The 16,245-nt window shown below is 38.5% G+C and overlaps 1 protein-coding gene across 1 annotated transcript in view; it reads left to right on the top strand.

Moving 5' to 3' along the window:
• Positions 1-8,890: 8,890 nt before the first annotated feature.
• Positions 8,891-16,245, top strand: part of myo3a (myosin IIIA) — a 93,877-nt gene continuing 86,522 nt past the window's right edge. Inside the window, exons 1-2 of the mRNA XM_026200758.1 lie at positions 8,891-9,525; positions 9,697-9,805. The gene's annotated coding sequence lies outside the window, so the exon portion shown is untranslated. The remainder of the gene's footprint in view (positions 9,526-9,696; positions 9,806-16,245) is intronic.

Raw genomic sequence — 16,245 nt, 5'->3', positions numbered from 1 at the left:
CAGTAGCAGCCGTGACGGTGCCCCACCAAAATATTCATCCATTTAAAAACATATGTGAACTGAATCAATCCTTGTAAACTTGTAAATGTTTTCAGAATGATTACACTTAAATGTTAACATCAAACAATTATTTTATTAAAGTTATACTTTTATTAAAAACAATAATGCTTTTAAATAAATATGTTACATTTTTGTGTGTGCTAAAACGCTTTAGTTATCAACAAAGAAAGAGAGGGAAAACGGAACTAAAATATAAGCTACATAAACTGCATCAATCCTTGTAAACTTGTAAATGCGGTCAGTATTCAGCAAAGTTTTTTTTTTTCTTTTTTTTTTTTTTTGAGAGAGTTACTAGACTAATTATTCTTAAATCACAAAGTGAGATGGTTCATTCTCTCTTTATATTTCAATAGAACAACCAATAAAAAGTAATAATACAAACAGGCCAAAAGAAAGAAACATTGACAAAATAGCCTATAAATGATTAGTTTGTGTTTGTTTTGTTAAATAATCTAGTTCATTAAGCTCTCTTGGTTACTTTTTTTTTTTTTTTAAGAAAGAGAAAACATAGCATTATAGCATCACAGATGTGTGGAAGCATATGGGTAGCAATATTCAATTTGTAATGCAATATGTAAAATGGCAGTGTATTTCTGTATTTACATTTACATTTTCCAAAATGTGAACCACTATAGATGAACCACGTGAACCTTTGATGTTGTGAAGGCCTGTTATTTCGGTTACCTCTGTTGAGAAATCACTAGTGAACTCCATGCCTGAACACTAGAGGGCATTCTGACACCATTGATGTTGTGTTTTGTTTGTCATGAGGTGCATTTGAACCGAACTTTTAATTTTGGAGTCTGGACAAGAAATACAGTGTTAAAGGGATAATTTTGGCTCCATTGGTTTATGTTGCATTAAAAAAAAAGCATCAGCTTTCACAAAATATGTTCCACCACAGATAAACGAAAGTCATACAGTTTTGGAATAGCATAAAGGTGAGTAAATGATCATATAATTTACATTTTGGGTGGACTATGCCTTTAAAAGGTAGGAAAGGCCATTTTTATTTTGTATTTTTTTCTATGAAATTTTTGTCGTTATACTAGTCTCTTCTTATCTTGATTGCAATCAAAAAATCAAGTGGTCTTAATATATAAATATATTCTGTAGAGTGTCTCAGGCACATAAAATGTATGCCCAATCATTGCGTTTGGTCTGAATGGATGTCTTGTCTTATCCATAGACAGTAAATGGTCTTATCGTGTCCTCTTTCCGTCAGTGTCAGACTATGTATTTGCATAACTCTGTGCAGCCAATCACGAAAGGTTTGGGCGTGGCTACTGTCGCAGGTTGAGCCAGAGGGTGTTTAGCTAGTGTTGCATTGAAAGAGAAATTCAGGTTCCTTTACTGAAGTGCAGGCAAAATTTGAAGACTTGCCAAAATACACAGAGAGCGAGACACTGGGGTAAAACACAGGTAAACACCAACATTTTACACGATGGAGGAATTTGATGAAATGTTCGGTCAAAACATTGAATTTGTGAAGTTTCTTCTTGACAGAGCAGCCTCCAAGTTAAAAGTATTAAATACTTAAATACTTTTAAAACCATAGACTAAACAAGAGACATTTCAGTATTTATCGTGTGAAACAAATAATAATAATTATATTTTTCTCCCCGAGGAGACAGCAGTGTTAGTGAGGAACATGAGATGTGATGTGTGAAAAGAAAAATCACTGCAAATATCACTTTAACTAATTGGTTTTTGTATTCTTATTAAAAAAAAAAAAAACCAAAAAAAAAAAAAAAAACACCTTGAGATGTTGTGTAGCTACTGCTGTTCATACGTGTCTCTTTTTATAAGTTGTGGCTGGAATGCTGTATTGACCAATATTTTTTATTTTATTCTGTATAAAGATATCATACTTGTGATTTTTTTTCCTGTGGTGGATGTTTCCTCCCTGGCGGTCTATAAATAGCTGAAGTCTTCACCCGCAGAATGAGCCCCAGATGAAGGTTCTTGAGAGCGTGTCTTTGGGCAGCAGGAAGTGACAGTGCGGCATGTTGTCACTGTCTTCCTGCTGTTTGCCGTTCAAGTGGAGTGACAAATTAGCGGTGCAAAGCCATTATAGGGCTCCGCTGTGGCTGTTTATCTTTCTGTGGGACTCTATCTTTGTCATTCACACACTTTTTCTCGGCTTCATGTCTATCTTTCCTTCTAGTTTGTCTCTTTCTCTTTTTTTCCAAACAAAGCAGCGATTGCTGATTGCCAGTAAGGCCTCACATTGCAGTCATTTCTGATGGGATGACTTCCGATACATAAACAAGCTAAGAGTGTGTCCACCTGCTGTCCTTTCAAAGCAGACAGCTGTGGTCCTCGTGTAGACGGCTGAAGGTACCAGAGGGTCTCGCTGAAGGGGGCGCCATGCTTTGAACCTAATGGGGCCTGAAGCATCAGAACTGATGTGACTGGAATGAGGGCCGAGCGCAGCAGCTGCGGAGGCGGTTTCATGCGAGCTGAATGTGTGGCAGGTGCAGTGGCATGATTTCGAGCCAGAGTTCACCATCCTTCCTCATGAGTCTGCGTTTATAAGAATCCAAAGCTTGATGAATGGAGAGCACACCTGCAGGCTTGTATGATGACCGACCAGTCATGACTGCATTAGTCCCTGTGTAGGGAATGGGAATCTAGCAGATTGATATGGGGACGTGTTTTCAGCCAGAAATGCTTTTCAGAACTGCCTCACACATGTATAGAATATGACAGAAAGCAGTCAGATATTTTTAGCATGAGAGTAGTGGAACTGGAACTTACCAGCATTGTTGTTGTAATGGTGCGACTCCTTCAGTGTAAGTCTCTTTCAGTGTAAGCATACTAAAAGTATCATTTTATATACTTTTTTCAAATTACATTTGATGAAATGGTGACAGTATGTTGTATTAATAGTAAAGTTTTTAAAATATAAAAAAAAGTTGCAAGAGATTTTAATAACAAATTTGATATAATGGTACGAAATAACTCACATCGTGCTTGAAGATTATATTAATAATGTGTTGGAAATGTTTACATCATTATTTATTTAAAATTATTTAAAAAAATGCATTGTATGTACAGTCTACTCTTGACAGAACTTCGATCTTAAAATTTAGAAAACTAGCATAAAATAATAATAATAATAATAATAATAATAATAATAATGCATTAAAAAATCTATCAACTAAATAAGAATGAAATAATCGTAAACTAATGTATTGTGTGAAAACAAACGGCTAAATAGATAATACTGACATAGTATAGTATAGTATGTAGTATGCCACTTAAGAATATACTGTGTGTGAGAAAACGTCAAATTATTAAATTATATATATATATATATATATATATATATATATATATATATATATATATATATTATGTATGTATGTATATGTATGTGTACATGATAATCATTATTGTCAACTAAACTGGTAACATGTTTGTAAAGAGTGTCAAATGTGTTGACTTCAGTCTGTTTAATGTTGTCTGTGCATTATGTGTTTGACATACAGAGGTGCTTCCTATATACTACTCACGTAATTTGAGCACAAGGGTTTTATTAACTGAACACTAACATAAAATATTCTAATAAACATACAATCACTCATATAGGGGAAAGGGCAAATGAGATTTGACGGATAAAAACCAGAGAATGAAGCTATGAAAAGAGTCAGTTAACCACCCGAGTAAAACCATCATTGCCGTTTATAGTGGGGTCTATAGCTTATATTAAACCTCTGTTTTGTTTAGTTAAATGTATGATACTTGCATTGCCTAACCCTGGAATGGTATTGAGTGTTTCAGATCAATAATTTAATCAGGTTTCATTTGAGTTAGGATGTTGTCTTGGAAAGTAGCTGTTTATGTAGACAATGAAACAGCTCACTAGATTTTGGGAAAGCGCCACAGTAAGGCTCATTGTCCTTCATAGACAGTATAGTGATCAGTGCTTGTTTCTGTGGTGGAGGTATTAAGGTCCACAGACCAGCTGACAGATCTGTTTAACAGAGAACTAACCAGACACTTGATTTCAGGAGAGATCTTCCAGATGATATATATTGATTGTTTCAGAATAGATCTGTAGTCTTCAAGTATAAGCCCTTGAAAACCGAATATAATAGCACATTTCTTTCTTTTTCTTCAACCAGTCCACCTCCACAGTATGGAATGCAGTGGCATCATGTGGTGTTTCCTGTTTTGTCTCACTCTTCTGATTGGTTTGCTGTTTTTGTAAAGCACAGAAATCGTTCTCAATGTCGTTTGCAGCCATTGTATTGGATGTCACACACCAGCTTTGCTCTGGACTGTCACACCATCCTCTAAAACGCTGTTCGTGCTGCGTGTTTTTGCCGCAGGGTGTGCGACTTGTGTCTTAAAATAACCAACACACCATTCTAAGTGGGTCAGGCCAGGAAGTGGATGCCAAAGGCCCACACATGCACCAATGGGCATACTGAGCTACATCCTGGTCATTTTTCCTTCAAGCTAATGTGAAGAATGATACAGTGTCTGTTTAATGCAGGTCAGCATATCACTGACACTTTCATTATGACAGAACTAAAGTGTGGACAGTTATGGATACTGCTCTGTATTTCATTGCCTTAGTCACAGTAGCCATTTTATGCGACTGATGATCTGATTATGCGACTGATGAGTTATTTCTATTTCACCTGTTATTTGTCAAGTTACAGCATGTGTGTGCATAGTATACTTCCATCAGTGTGAATCTAAAATAATAATAATATATGCAGAAAGTGCAGCCTATTTCGAGTATAATGCATCTGAAAATGATGCATATAGTTCAGAAGTCTTATGTTTATGAATGCTGTGTTTATTTGATCAAAACCATAGTAACACAGTAATATTGTGAAATATTATTAGAATTTAAAATACGCGTTTTCTGTTTTGATATATTTTAAAATGCCGTTTATACCTGTGTTTTTATACTTGTTTTTTTGGAGAGAAAATCTTTCTGACTTTCAAAACTTTTGAATAACAGTATGCAATTATATTTGATTTTAAAGCTCATTTAAATTAAATAATATATTCTATATACTATGCTATCCATACTAATAATACACTGATATTAATAAAAAAAAAAAAAAATCACATTACTATAAAGATTTTATATTCGAAGGCAATAAAATTTATATATATATATATATATATATATATATATATATATATATATATATATATATATATATATATATATATATATATTATTTGTTTTTATTATTATTATTAGTTTTGGAGTGAAATACGTCCTGGTCAGGTTTCCTCAAGTATTCTCAGACACCAGGGGGCAGACATGCATTCTGCAGTAAAAGTGAATTGTTAAATGTCTTTCTGGCATATGCAGACACACATGATTATTGTGGTTTTGAGGGGTGTATTTGTAGGATATGAGTGGATTGAATGCATGTTGTTCTTGGACTGAAGTCAAACTGTGAAATTCTGTGGCTTTTGCATGCCCTGTAATCATGTAACATGCGTCGATTGAACACTAAACGGCACATACGTCTGCATAAGAAAACAAAAGTGCAGTAAATATTACATTCACTCATTAGGATAAACCACTAATGGTGCTAAATACAAACTAGAGGATTCAATACCTTATACATATTAATCAACTGAACATCACATATGAATGAAATTTCATTAATAACCAAATTAAATCTGTATACTGCACAATCTCTTTTCAATTTCAGATTTCTGGCTGTGTTGTTTTATCAACAAGTCTGCAGGTCTGACATCGCTCACATGTTCTCCATCTGGTTGGCGCTGATAAGAACTTCCAAAGGCCTTCTGGGTAATAGTCTACGCCGACTTAAAAAGCTGGGATGTAATGTATTCTGGCTGAGACGGCCCTGCCGGCAGCCTGCGTCTCCTGCCCTGCACAATCAGCAGTGAAGTGTGCGGTTGTCAGAGGCGAGCGTCTCTCTGAGAGGATGATTCACACTGCACCCCATTTCAGAGAGAGAGAGAGACAAAATGGCTGCTCTCGGGGACAGAGGGGGGGCCAAAAATCGTCACAGCAAACTGAAAATTGTGGCAGAGATTGAATGGAAAAATACTGTTTTACGCTCCCTGATGAATCCACTTTAATTTAGATATCATGTCTGTTTCTGAATTGTTTGATGATTGAATATTTGCATTTATAACAAGATTTATCATTTTTGCTTACACACTGCAGAAATACGGGTGAATCTTAATAAACCTGTCAAGAACTGCGATATGTTTAATTTCAAAATCAAAAGATTTAAATAAGAAATTACACAGTATAACATGAGGATTAGATTTTTTAGTCCATTTGGTGGCCTATTTTTGTTATGTGTATTTTGTGTTTTCTTTTTTTTCAGGTCTGTAACTGTGTTCACAGACGTCGCTTCACGCTCAGAGGATTGTGGGATCTGTAAAAAGGACACAACCTCTATTTTCTGGGTCATGAGCTACGGTTTATGCCCCAGGTGTCATCTTGGCATGGTGCATGATGGGATGCCAGACTGTATAGATATTACCTGCAGAGAGGCAGGTGGGGGTGTATATCAGGACAATTTCCAGAAAGTCTCAATAACTTTCCAGGCTTTATGTACTTTTATTTGTATAGCACTGCAAAGGTCATTGGCTCTTATACACTGGCATTCTGTAGATTTAAATCAATCAGGTCAATTGTGTCACATTTGGGTTACATAAAAAGTAATTAGTAGTTAATTTATTCCATTTACTCAGTGTTGCATACAATCAGCAAGAAAAGGCAAAAAAGGGCAAAAAAACCCCATCAAAACACCCTTTTCCACATCCTCCACCCAGTTGGCTTCAAGCGTTATGACGAAAGAAGGAACAGACGTCAGCAAGGAACACGTACGTAGAGAGATTTCTCTCAGTCCCCCCCTCCTCTCATCTTTATTTTTGGCTAGACACACCAGGAGGTCTCGTTTCTTTTTGTAGTATATGTGTGACGTTGTGCCCTAAAAAGCATCGCCTGGTGTTTGACCGCCTTGTGTGCTCTCTCTGAAGAGTTAATGACAGGGAAAATTAGAAAAGGACTGAAATTATGTAAACTGCTGGTCATTATCAGCCAATACAGATAGATGGGGTGCAGAGTTGTAACCAATGGAAACACATTGGTTTGTGCTGTTGTACTGGTGGTGGTGCCTTAAAACACAATGCCCTGCCATGAGGAGCGATGGGATTTCAGCGGGTAAGGGCAATGATTTGCCGTTTAAGCGCTCCATGATCCTGTTAATGGTCTTCAGAAGGCATAATCGCGCCCTTTGCGAGGAGAAGGGATAAGCAGATGCCATATTCTTTATTTTTCTCTCTCGGTTTGACCCTTTCGATAAGCCTGGTTAATGATGCGGTGATGGGCTCACCTGTTCAGCCACAAAGGAAACGTTTGGGGTTTTAGAGCACGTGTAAGTGCTGCGAGAGCATGTGCTCTGTGAGCCAATGGAGATACTGAAAAGAAAACTAGAGCATTACATTTTCTGGAGAAAATATGAGTGGTGCAAAACCCGCTTTTCTGAGTGGGTGTTACTATGTGGTTGCTAGGTGAGAAAAGTGCCTGTTTTCATGTCTCCATGATATGTTATTTCCTAGATATGGTTTAGTTCCATCCTCCTTAAAGGGTTAGTTCACCCCAAAATCTAAATTAACCTGTGTTTTATTCACCCTCAAAGCATCCTAGGTGTTTGTGACTTTCTTCTTTTCAGAACCATGGCCTCCTGTAGCGAATCCATGCATTTTTGTAAGATAAATATCTAAATGTCAAATGTAATAAACACTTTTTTTCTCACTGACTGTCATACGCGGAAGCCGTTCTGGCGGATGACTTTAAGTGTAGCTTTTGCACTGACAAAAGTGAGCTGTAAGCAGCAGATTGAAACATTTCTCAATTTGTTTTACATTTCAACTCCAGTGCCACTTTTTTAGAATTCTTCTTGTCATGCGCAAGACAATGCAAAAGGAATACGTAGGCCTGGCGGACAAATATGTCAATCTAGCATATTTAGAAAGAAAAAAAAAACAATGGAAAATAGTGGATTGCAATTTAAAAATGTGTTCTGTGTGAAGTTGTGATGCATTATAACTCATTATGTGGAGTATCATTCATGTCTGTTGCTGAAATGGTGTAGGACGAGTTGAGTATGAAAAATAGTGACACTTGCATTAGCAAACGCCACAGATTTTTACAATTAAGTGTTAACTTTTAGCTTTTAATTAAAAATAGCTCTAATTTGTTGTACCACTGCCATATCACTCTGAAACCCAAGACTGGCTGCCCACTGAAGGGTCTAGCCTGTATGGGACACCTCCTAGGAAAACTAGGATGCTGTTGGAAGAGTTTCTAATGAGGCCAGCAGTGGGTGCTCACCCTGTGGTCTGTGTGGGTTCTAACGTCAAAAACACCGTCTTTCAGAGGAAACGTTAAACCAAGGTTTTGACTTTCTGTGGTCACTAAAAATCCCACGGTACTTCTTGTTAAAGAGTTGGGGTGTATCCCAAGAGTCTTGGCCAAATTGCCGCCACTGCCCCTTGTCAGTCATGGCCTCTTTATAATCCCCATCCACTGAATTGGCTCTCTCTCTCCTCTCCACCTGTCCACCACCTGGTGGATGCTCCACACTGGTGGTGGTTGAGGAGAGACCCCACCGCATGATTGTAAAGCACTTTGGGTGTACAGGAATACACAATAAAGTGCTATATAAATGATTAATTCATTCATTTATACCTATAAATGAGTTTCTAGCATGGACACTATTTCTGTCCATTTTTGTAGCATTTTCCATTGATTGTGTCAAATGGAATTACCTCATGGTGGCGCATGTGGGAGGATATAGTGAAAATGAATCTGACTGGCTGACTGTCGGTCGTGCTCAGGCGAGGTGACGCAGGCAACTGAGAGACTCATCAAACTGGGACAAGAGCAAGATGAGACAGCTAGAAATTCCTCCCTCAGGCCTGGAGAAGCGTAAACCAACCAGCAGCCAGACTATGGAGCTATTATTATGACAAAATGAGCTCCATACCCGACCCCCACACGTTCATAATGTCTTTTGTTATGATTAAGGCAATGCTAGAGGTCCAGCAAAACATGACACCCCAATAAAGACCTTTTGCTCATAGTTAGGGTTAGATATTTTTTTCTTTTTTTTTCTTTTAAATCACTGGCCTTGAGTATTAAACCTTAGTGCGTAAATTGCCCTCTGATATTGGTGCTACAGACATTAAGTGGATGATTACAAGGGTGTCCAATCCTGCTCCTGAAGTTTAGCTCCAACACACCTGCAAGTTTGTACAGTGGGGGGTGGCAAATCTGTTCCCTGAGATCCACTTTCCTCAGAGCTTAGCTCCGACCAATTAAACAAACCAAACACACCTGGACATGCTAATCAATGTCTTCAGGATTACTGGAAAGCTACAGGCATCTGAGTTTGATCAAGATTGGATAAAAAAAGAGGATTCAACTGGATCTTGAGGGTAAGAGTTGTCCAGTCATGTTCTTTGAAATGTGTCTGAAATTAAAAGTTACTGTGTTTGTAGGAACGACACTTGATGAGGAGCAAACATTGTGCCTACATAGTGTATATGAATAATGTGTAGTATGAATTAAATCCAAATGTACTACATTTGCCATGTTGTCATTGCCAGTTGCCATCCACAACTCCTTTCCAGTGGCTTCACAGAAAGGTGTCCACTGGTTATGCACTTCCCAATCTGGGCGGAAGTATTCGGTAGTATATGAATACTATGAATTCAGGTAAACCACTACTACACTTAATACATTTTTTTTTTTTTTTTTTACTTTATAGTGGGGATGTAGGCATATACTGTATGGATGCAGGGCTAGTAATTCTGAAGACCTCAAACTAAGGTTGCCTATCAGCAGCAAGACAGGGCTAGCATTGGGTACAGTTTATTTAGGCCATTAAGCAACCACCAAGCTTACCTTAGCAACAGCCCAGAAACCATTCTATAGAAAGTCATAGAAATCACACAAAATGCACTAAAACCACTCTAAACGCCTGAACAACTGCATGCCAATGCCCTGGAAACCACCTACACTGTCACATCATGGTGGCAGTTAATACAATTGTTACAGTACCACTGATGTTAGTCATATTGCAGTATTCTTAATGCTGGCGTAAGACTCATCCTTCTGGCGGATAAATATGGATGAAGTGTTATACAAGCCTCTGAAGGCTTGATGAGCCGTTTGCTCTTTCTGTCAAAGGTCTCTTGCTGACACAGAACTTAATCTCTAGATGTCTACTTAGTAGTCAGACTACCAGAAGTTATGAAATGGCACAAATATTTTTATATATAGGTGCTGGTCATATAATTAGAATATCATCAAAAAGTTGATTTATTTCACTAATTCCATTCAAAAAGTGAAACTTGTATATTATATCCATTTATTACACACAGACTGATATATTTCCAGTTATTATTTCTTTAATTTTGATGATTATAACTGACAACTAAGGAAAATCCCAAATTCAGTATCTCAGAAAGTTAGAATGTAACTTAAGACCAATACAAAGAAATGATTTTTAGAAATATTGGCCAATTAAAAAGTATGAACATCAAAACTATGAGCATGTACAGTACTCAATACTTAGTTGGGGCTCCTTTTGCCTGGATTACTGCAGTAATGCGGCGTGGCATGGAGTGGATCAGTCTGTGGCACTGCTCAGGTGTTATGAGAGTCCAGGTTGCTCTGATAGTGGCCTTCAGCTCTTCTGCATTCTTGGGTCTGGCATTTCGCATCTTCCTCTTCCCAATATCCCATAGATTTTCTATGGGGCTAATGTCAGGTGAGTTTGCTGGCCAATTAAGAACAGGGATACCATGGTCCTTAAACAAGGTACTGGAAGCTTTGGAACTGTGTGCAGGAGCCAAGTCCTGTCGGAAAATGAAATCTGCATCTCCATAAAGTTGGCCAGAAGCAGGAAGGATGAAGTGCTCTAAAACTTCCTGGTATACGGCTGTTTTGACCTTGGACCTCAGAAAACACAGTTGACCGCAAACCATCACGGACTGTGGAAACTTTACACTGGACCTCCAGCAATGTGGATTTTGTGCCTCTCCTCTCTTCCTCCAGACTCTGGGACCCTGATATCCAAAGGAAAGGCAAAATTTACTTTCATCAGAGAATATAACTTTGGACTACTCCGCAGCAGTCCAGTCCTTTTTGAAGCGAGACGCTTCTGACGCTGTCTATTGTTCAAGAGTGGATTGACACAAGGAATGCGACAGCTGAAACCCATGTCTTTCGTACGTTTGTGCGTAGTGGTTCTTGAAGCACTGACTCCAGCTGCAGTCCACTCTTTGTGAATCTCTCCCACATTTTTGAATGGGTTTTGTTTCACAATCCTCTCCAGGGTGCTGTTATCCCTATTGCTTGTACACTTTTTTCAATCACATCTTTTCCTTCCCTTCGCCTCTCTATTAATGTGCTTAGACACAGAGCTCTGTGAACAGCCAGCCTCTTCTGCAATGACCTTTTGTGTCTTGCCCTCCTTGTGCAAGGTGTCAATGTTCGTCTTTTGGAAAACTGTCAAGTCAGCAGTCTTCCCCATGATCGTGTAGCCTACAAAACTAGACTGAGAGACCATTTAAAGGCTTTGGAGGTGTTTTGAGTTAATTAGCTGATTAGAGTGTGGCACCAGGTGTCTTCAATATTAAACCTTTTCACAATATTCAAATTTTCTGAGATACTGAATTTAGGATTTTCTTTAGTTGTCAGTTATAAACATCAAAGATGTTTCATTAGAAAGCTACAGGCAGGTGCATTTTTATCAGAGTTGCAGCTAAACTGCAGGACCAAAGTTGCCTATCTTTGATGTAGGTTTAGTTATAGCAGGGGTGCTTACCAAGATCTTATTAAACTCATAAGAACCTGCTCAATGTTCTCAACTCTGGCTCTTGGGGTCCAACTCTGGTTAAAAACTCACCTGCCTGTAGTTTATAGGATCACTAAAAACTTCCAGACAGGTGTGTTTGAGTCAGTAAAGTGACCCTACACGAGCCAGAGTTAGTTATAAGTTGTTATTTTAGGAATTGTTTGCGATATTTATAAAAGTAAGGCATGTTTAACTTTAATTCAGTGTTTTCTTCCATAAGCTAGGCATTTATTCAAATGCCATTTATTTGTGGATAATAGAGGTTTGATTAAATCATTAAAGAAATGATGAACCATTTCCTGTGGAGATTGAAGTTCACTTCGTATGTAGATGAAATGTTGAATTCAATTTGTACATCAAAGATGTCTGTAAATATAGATTCAATCAAGGCACTGCATAATGATTTCAAACAAGCCACATCAAATGCAGTAGAATTCAGCAGCCCATGTTAACCAGCCTCAAAAATGAAGCACAGACCACATGTGGTTTTGTGTTTCAGTGTGATGTGTCTTTAAGTCAAATTTGTCTGGTTAATTTTGCAGTGGTTAAACTTGCAGTAGCATGCTGGGTTTTGTACAGCCGATTAAAGCAATGAAAAAAAACTGTTTGTTGCCCTAGGTATCTACATCTAACCTTTAAGTTGCGACATAATGGAAGAAGCAACAGATTTTTTTTTTTTTTTTTCTGTTTAGTGACATACATGTAAGGGAAATATATTATTGTAAAATAAAAAAGTCCCTGCCCTTTTTTTTTTCTATCCATTGGTTGTTGATTGGATAAAGAATTATCTGAATTTTGAGACTGAGGTCAAGCTTTTTGAAAGTGGTGGGGTTTAAGCAGTAAGTAGAAGTCTGTAATATATCCGGATGATTGAGTTTATTTAAAGAGCCACACAGATGGGAAATCAAAAATTACCTGTATTACAGTGTATGATGTAGCCGTCCATCAGTGTAAACAATGTGCAAAGTAATTAAACCAAAAAGTACACGATTTATAAAGTTATTGGCTTCTAAAGTAAGGAGTCGACTCTGAATGGCTGAAATGAGTCATTATAGATTTCAAATCTTTTGCCCATCTCTATGTACATCCTCTAGAACACTTTGCATAATAATCACAGATGCTCTGTTTGGTGTGATAGCATCATGTTGAGGAGACAGTGTGTTTTTAATTGTAAAGGCAAGTTTGTTTTATTTTCACTGCCAAAAGAATGAAGATCAGAAGAACCAATGGCTAAAATTCATTTTTACCACAATACCAGAGCAGTACAACAAATCCCTTTTGTTGTGTTCACAACATTTCACTGATGACTGCTTTTCTAATCACGGTGAGTACAGCGGGATTTTCAAAGCGTTTTGCCATAAAAGAGGGTTCATTACCAACTTTATTTGGACCAACAAGCATCTCCGAATCACAACGCGAAGTATGATTATGAAGTTATGTGTTTGTTTTCTCCCGAGCGTCTTATCAGTATGTGTGCTGTCTGCAGCCTTTCTCTGCGCTGATCTTCGTTTACAAAAATGTCATTAAAATCAAGTGTAACTCCGTGAATACTCAACGAAGAGACATGAGAGAGATATCTATAGAAAGCTTGACATGTCTACTTTAAAACTAAAGAAGTGCTGCTAACAGATATTTTCTGATAAAGTAATCCATATGAAAACAATGCGATGTCCGTTTTTCACGTCTCCGTTCATTATATCTAATGTGACCACGCCCCCGCGCTGAACGCGCTATTCAGATTCAAACTGAAGCGCGCGGCTTGAATACGCACACACAGAAGAAAAAGCAGCGAGACTGTTCAAGTTTTTTATTTTACTGTTTGCTTCGCGGTGAGAGGAATACGACATAATTCCCCCCAAACAGATGCCAACGCATAGTTTACCGTGGAGGTGTGTGCGGAACAACCAATCAAACCTGACTATGTCAGTTGACCAATCAGAACACAGTATGCTCCCGAAAGGTGGGGTTTAAGGAAACTGAATCTGTGGAACAGCTTCGCGCGAACCGTTTGGGGATCTCTGAGAATTGAAGTAATTTTAAAATGATATTTTGACAAAATGACAATGTTTTTTAACCTTGGATGGATTTAAACCTATTGTACAGGACTTATAAACAGTGAAAGGAAGCTTAGAATTTTCATCTTACTGGCTCTTTAAAGGGGTCATATGATGCATTAAAAAAATGTCCTTTCTCTTTGGAGTGGTACAAGCTCTTGGTCTATGAATAAGATCTGTAAAGTTGCAAAGACTAAAGTCTCAAATCCAAAGAGATATTCTTTATCAAAGTTAAGACTCGCGCCCCCTAAAACGTGTCATTCAAACACGTCCCCACATGTCTACGTCACGATGTGGAAATATTTGTGTAATGCTGTCCAAATGTTCATTCAAAGAAAGAAGGCATGGTTTCAGTAACCGCAGTTAGTGTAGAAGCAGCCATGTCAGGGAGATGCTGTGTGTATCTAAGAGAAAGCAAAAACTTTATTTGGCCTTCCGAAAGTAGATGCATTTAGGAATATTTAAGATTACTTCCAATAGCAATGCATTTTATGGACAACCGTTTCGTGAAACCTAGGAGAGGAGGTTATTCTGCTTTTACTACGACAATCTGATACTTCTGAATTAGCTACTGTAAGTATGTTTTGTTATTAATTTAAGTATTGCTATTGAATGTTCAAATGTGGAGTTTTGCACATTGCATGTGTGCGAGAGAGAGAGAGACAGGGTCACACACTGGAGTCAGGACATTATTAACCTTCTTTACGTTTATTTTGAAAGATGAAGCTCGCGATTATGGAAAGAGGAGTTACATTTCCAACGAGTGCATGTGGAATGAGGGACTTTGTAGAAAATGACACATTTAAGAGAGGCGAGGCATAGAGGACCAAAAATTATGTGCAGTATTTGAAAAAAATGTTTTTATAAACATTAAAGCATGTCAACATATTCTGTTACACCAAATACACAAAATGATCTTTAAAAAAAAAAAAAAAAAACATATGACCTCTTTAAAAATTATTCACAAACTATTTTTTATTATATTATTTGAAAATGTTATCCGAGTTCCAATTTTAAAGTTTTTTTGTTGTTGTTTGTTTTTTGTTTTTACTTAAAAACATAATAATTTGGAAGTAATATGCTATTTATTTTTAATAGACTATGGAACAGACTACGCAATAGAGGTAAAAAACATGTTTACTCACACTTATGTGTCATGACATTGGACCAATATAGTCATGTTTTGTCCAAATTCCCACACTTGCGGTCTTGTCCACTTGAGAGCGCGTGCATGTGACCGGAATTAAGTGTGCAAGACTCTCCCAGGTCTTAAAAACGCCAACGCACCGAGCAAAATGCCTTAACACACACCAAAAAAACACACTATTTGAGGCCTAATGTACTCTGTCATGCATCATGTTCTGGAACTAAATCGTGAGACTTTTTGCCGAGTTCTTGCGAGAGATCACAGAAAACTTTCGAGTTTGAATACACCTTCTGGTGCTACTTGGACACGTCATCAGTGAAAAACCCGGGGTCATAGGGTGTTTCGGGTCTTTAATCTTCATACACCCTCACCCGGGCGACCCAACCGGGGGTGATCAGTCCCCGGCTTGTGTCCAAGTGGCAGGTTGCTCCACGGATCCCCCCTACGGATCCACAGCCACCGAGAAGCCCTCTCTGCGGCCTCTAAGATGTTTGTGGTGGCTTTTTTCAATTGCAGTCCTTTCACTCCAAGGAGTTTGAGGGTTCGCATCAGTGAGTGGCCAGCGAAGCCTCGGCACCCGACCTCGACTGGCTCGCAGCGAGTTTTCCAGCCATTGTTCCGACACTCCGAGCTGAGCCCTGCGTATTTAGCCCTCTTACGCTCGTGGGCCTAGTTCTTGTCTCAGCTGACTGATCTTGGCTTCTCGCCGGTTGAGCTTCGCTGGATTCCTACCTCCTCTTCTTTCCTCGACACCAAACCGCTCTGCTCCCATGTTCATTATGATGGTACACATGGTCTGGAGCTTCTGGTCGACACTGCCCCTTGAGATGGATTCCAGGCACTTGTCTACATCCTCGTCCAGCTTAAGCCACTCCTTATTGTTTGCGGCAGGCCACTTCACCCTACGGTGTTCCGATTTCCTGCTTGGTGGGGGAATTTGTGTGGCATGGAGGTTCCGGGTACTGTGGGGAGATTCCGGACCCGGCTCCTCCTCCGTCTCACCAGGTTCAGCAGCCGGTGTGACAGTAACTGCTGCCCCAGCTGCCGTACCTGAGCGTAGCTTCACTTGATCCCTCCTGAGGCAGGCCATCTT

This window comes from Carassius auratus, chromosome 24 (assembly GCF_003368295.1).
Source record: "Carassius auratus strain Wakin chromosome 24, ASM336829v1, whole genome shotgun sequence".
Classification (NCBI taxonomy): Eukaryota; Metazoa; Chordata; class Actinopteri; order Cypriniformes; family Cyprinidae; genus Carassius; species Carassius auratus.
This window is presented reverse-complemented; position numbering and strand designations above follow the sequence as displayed.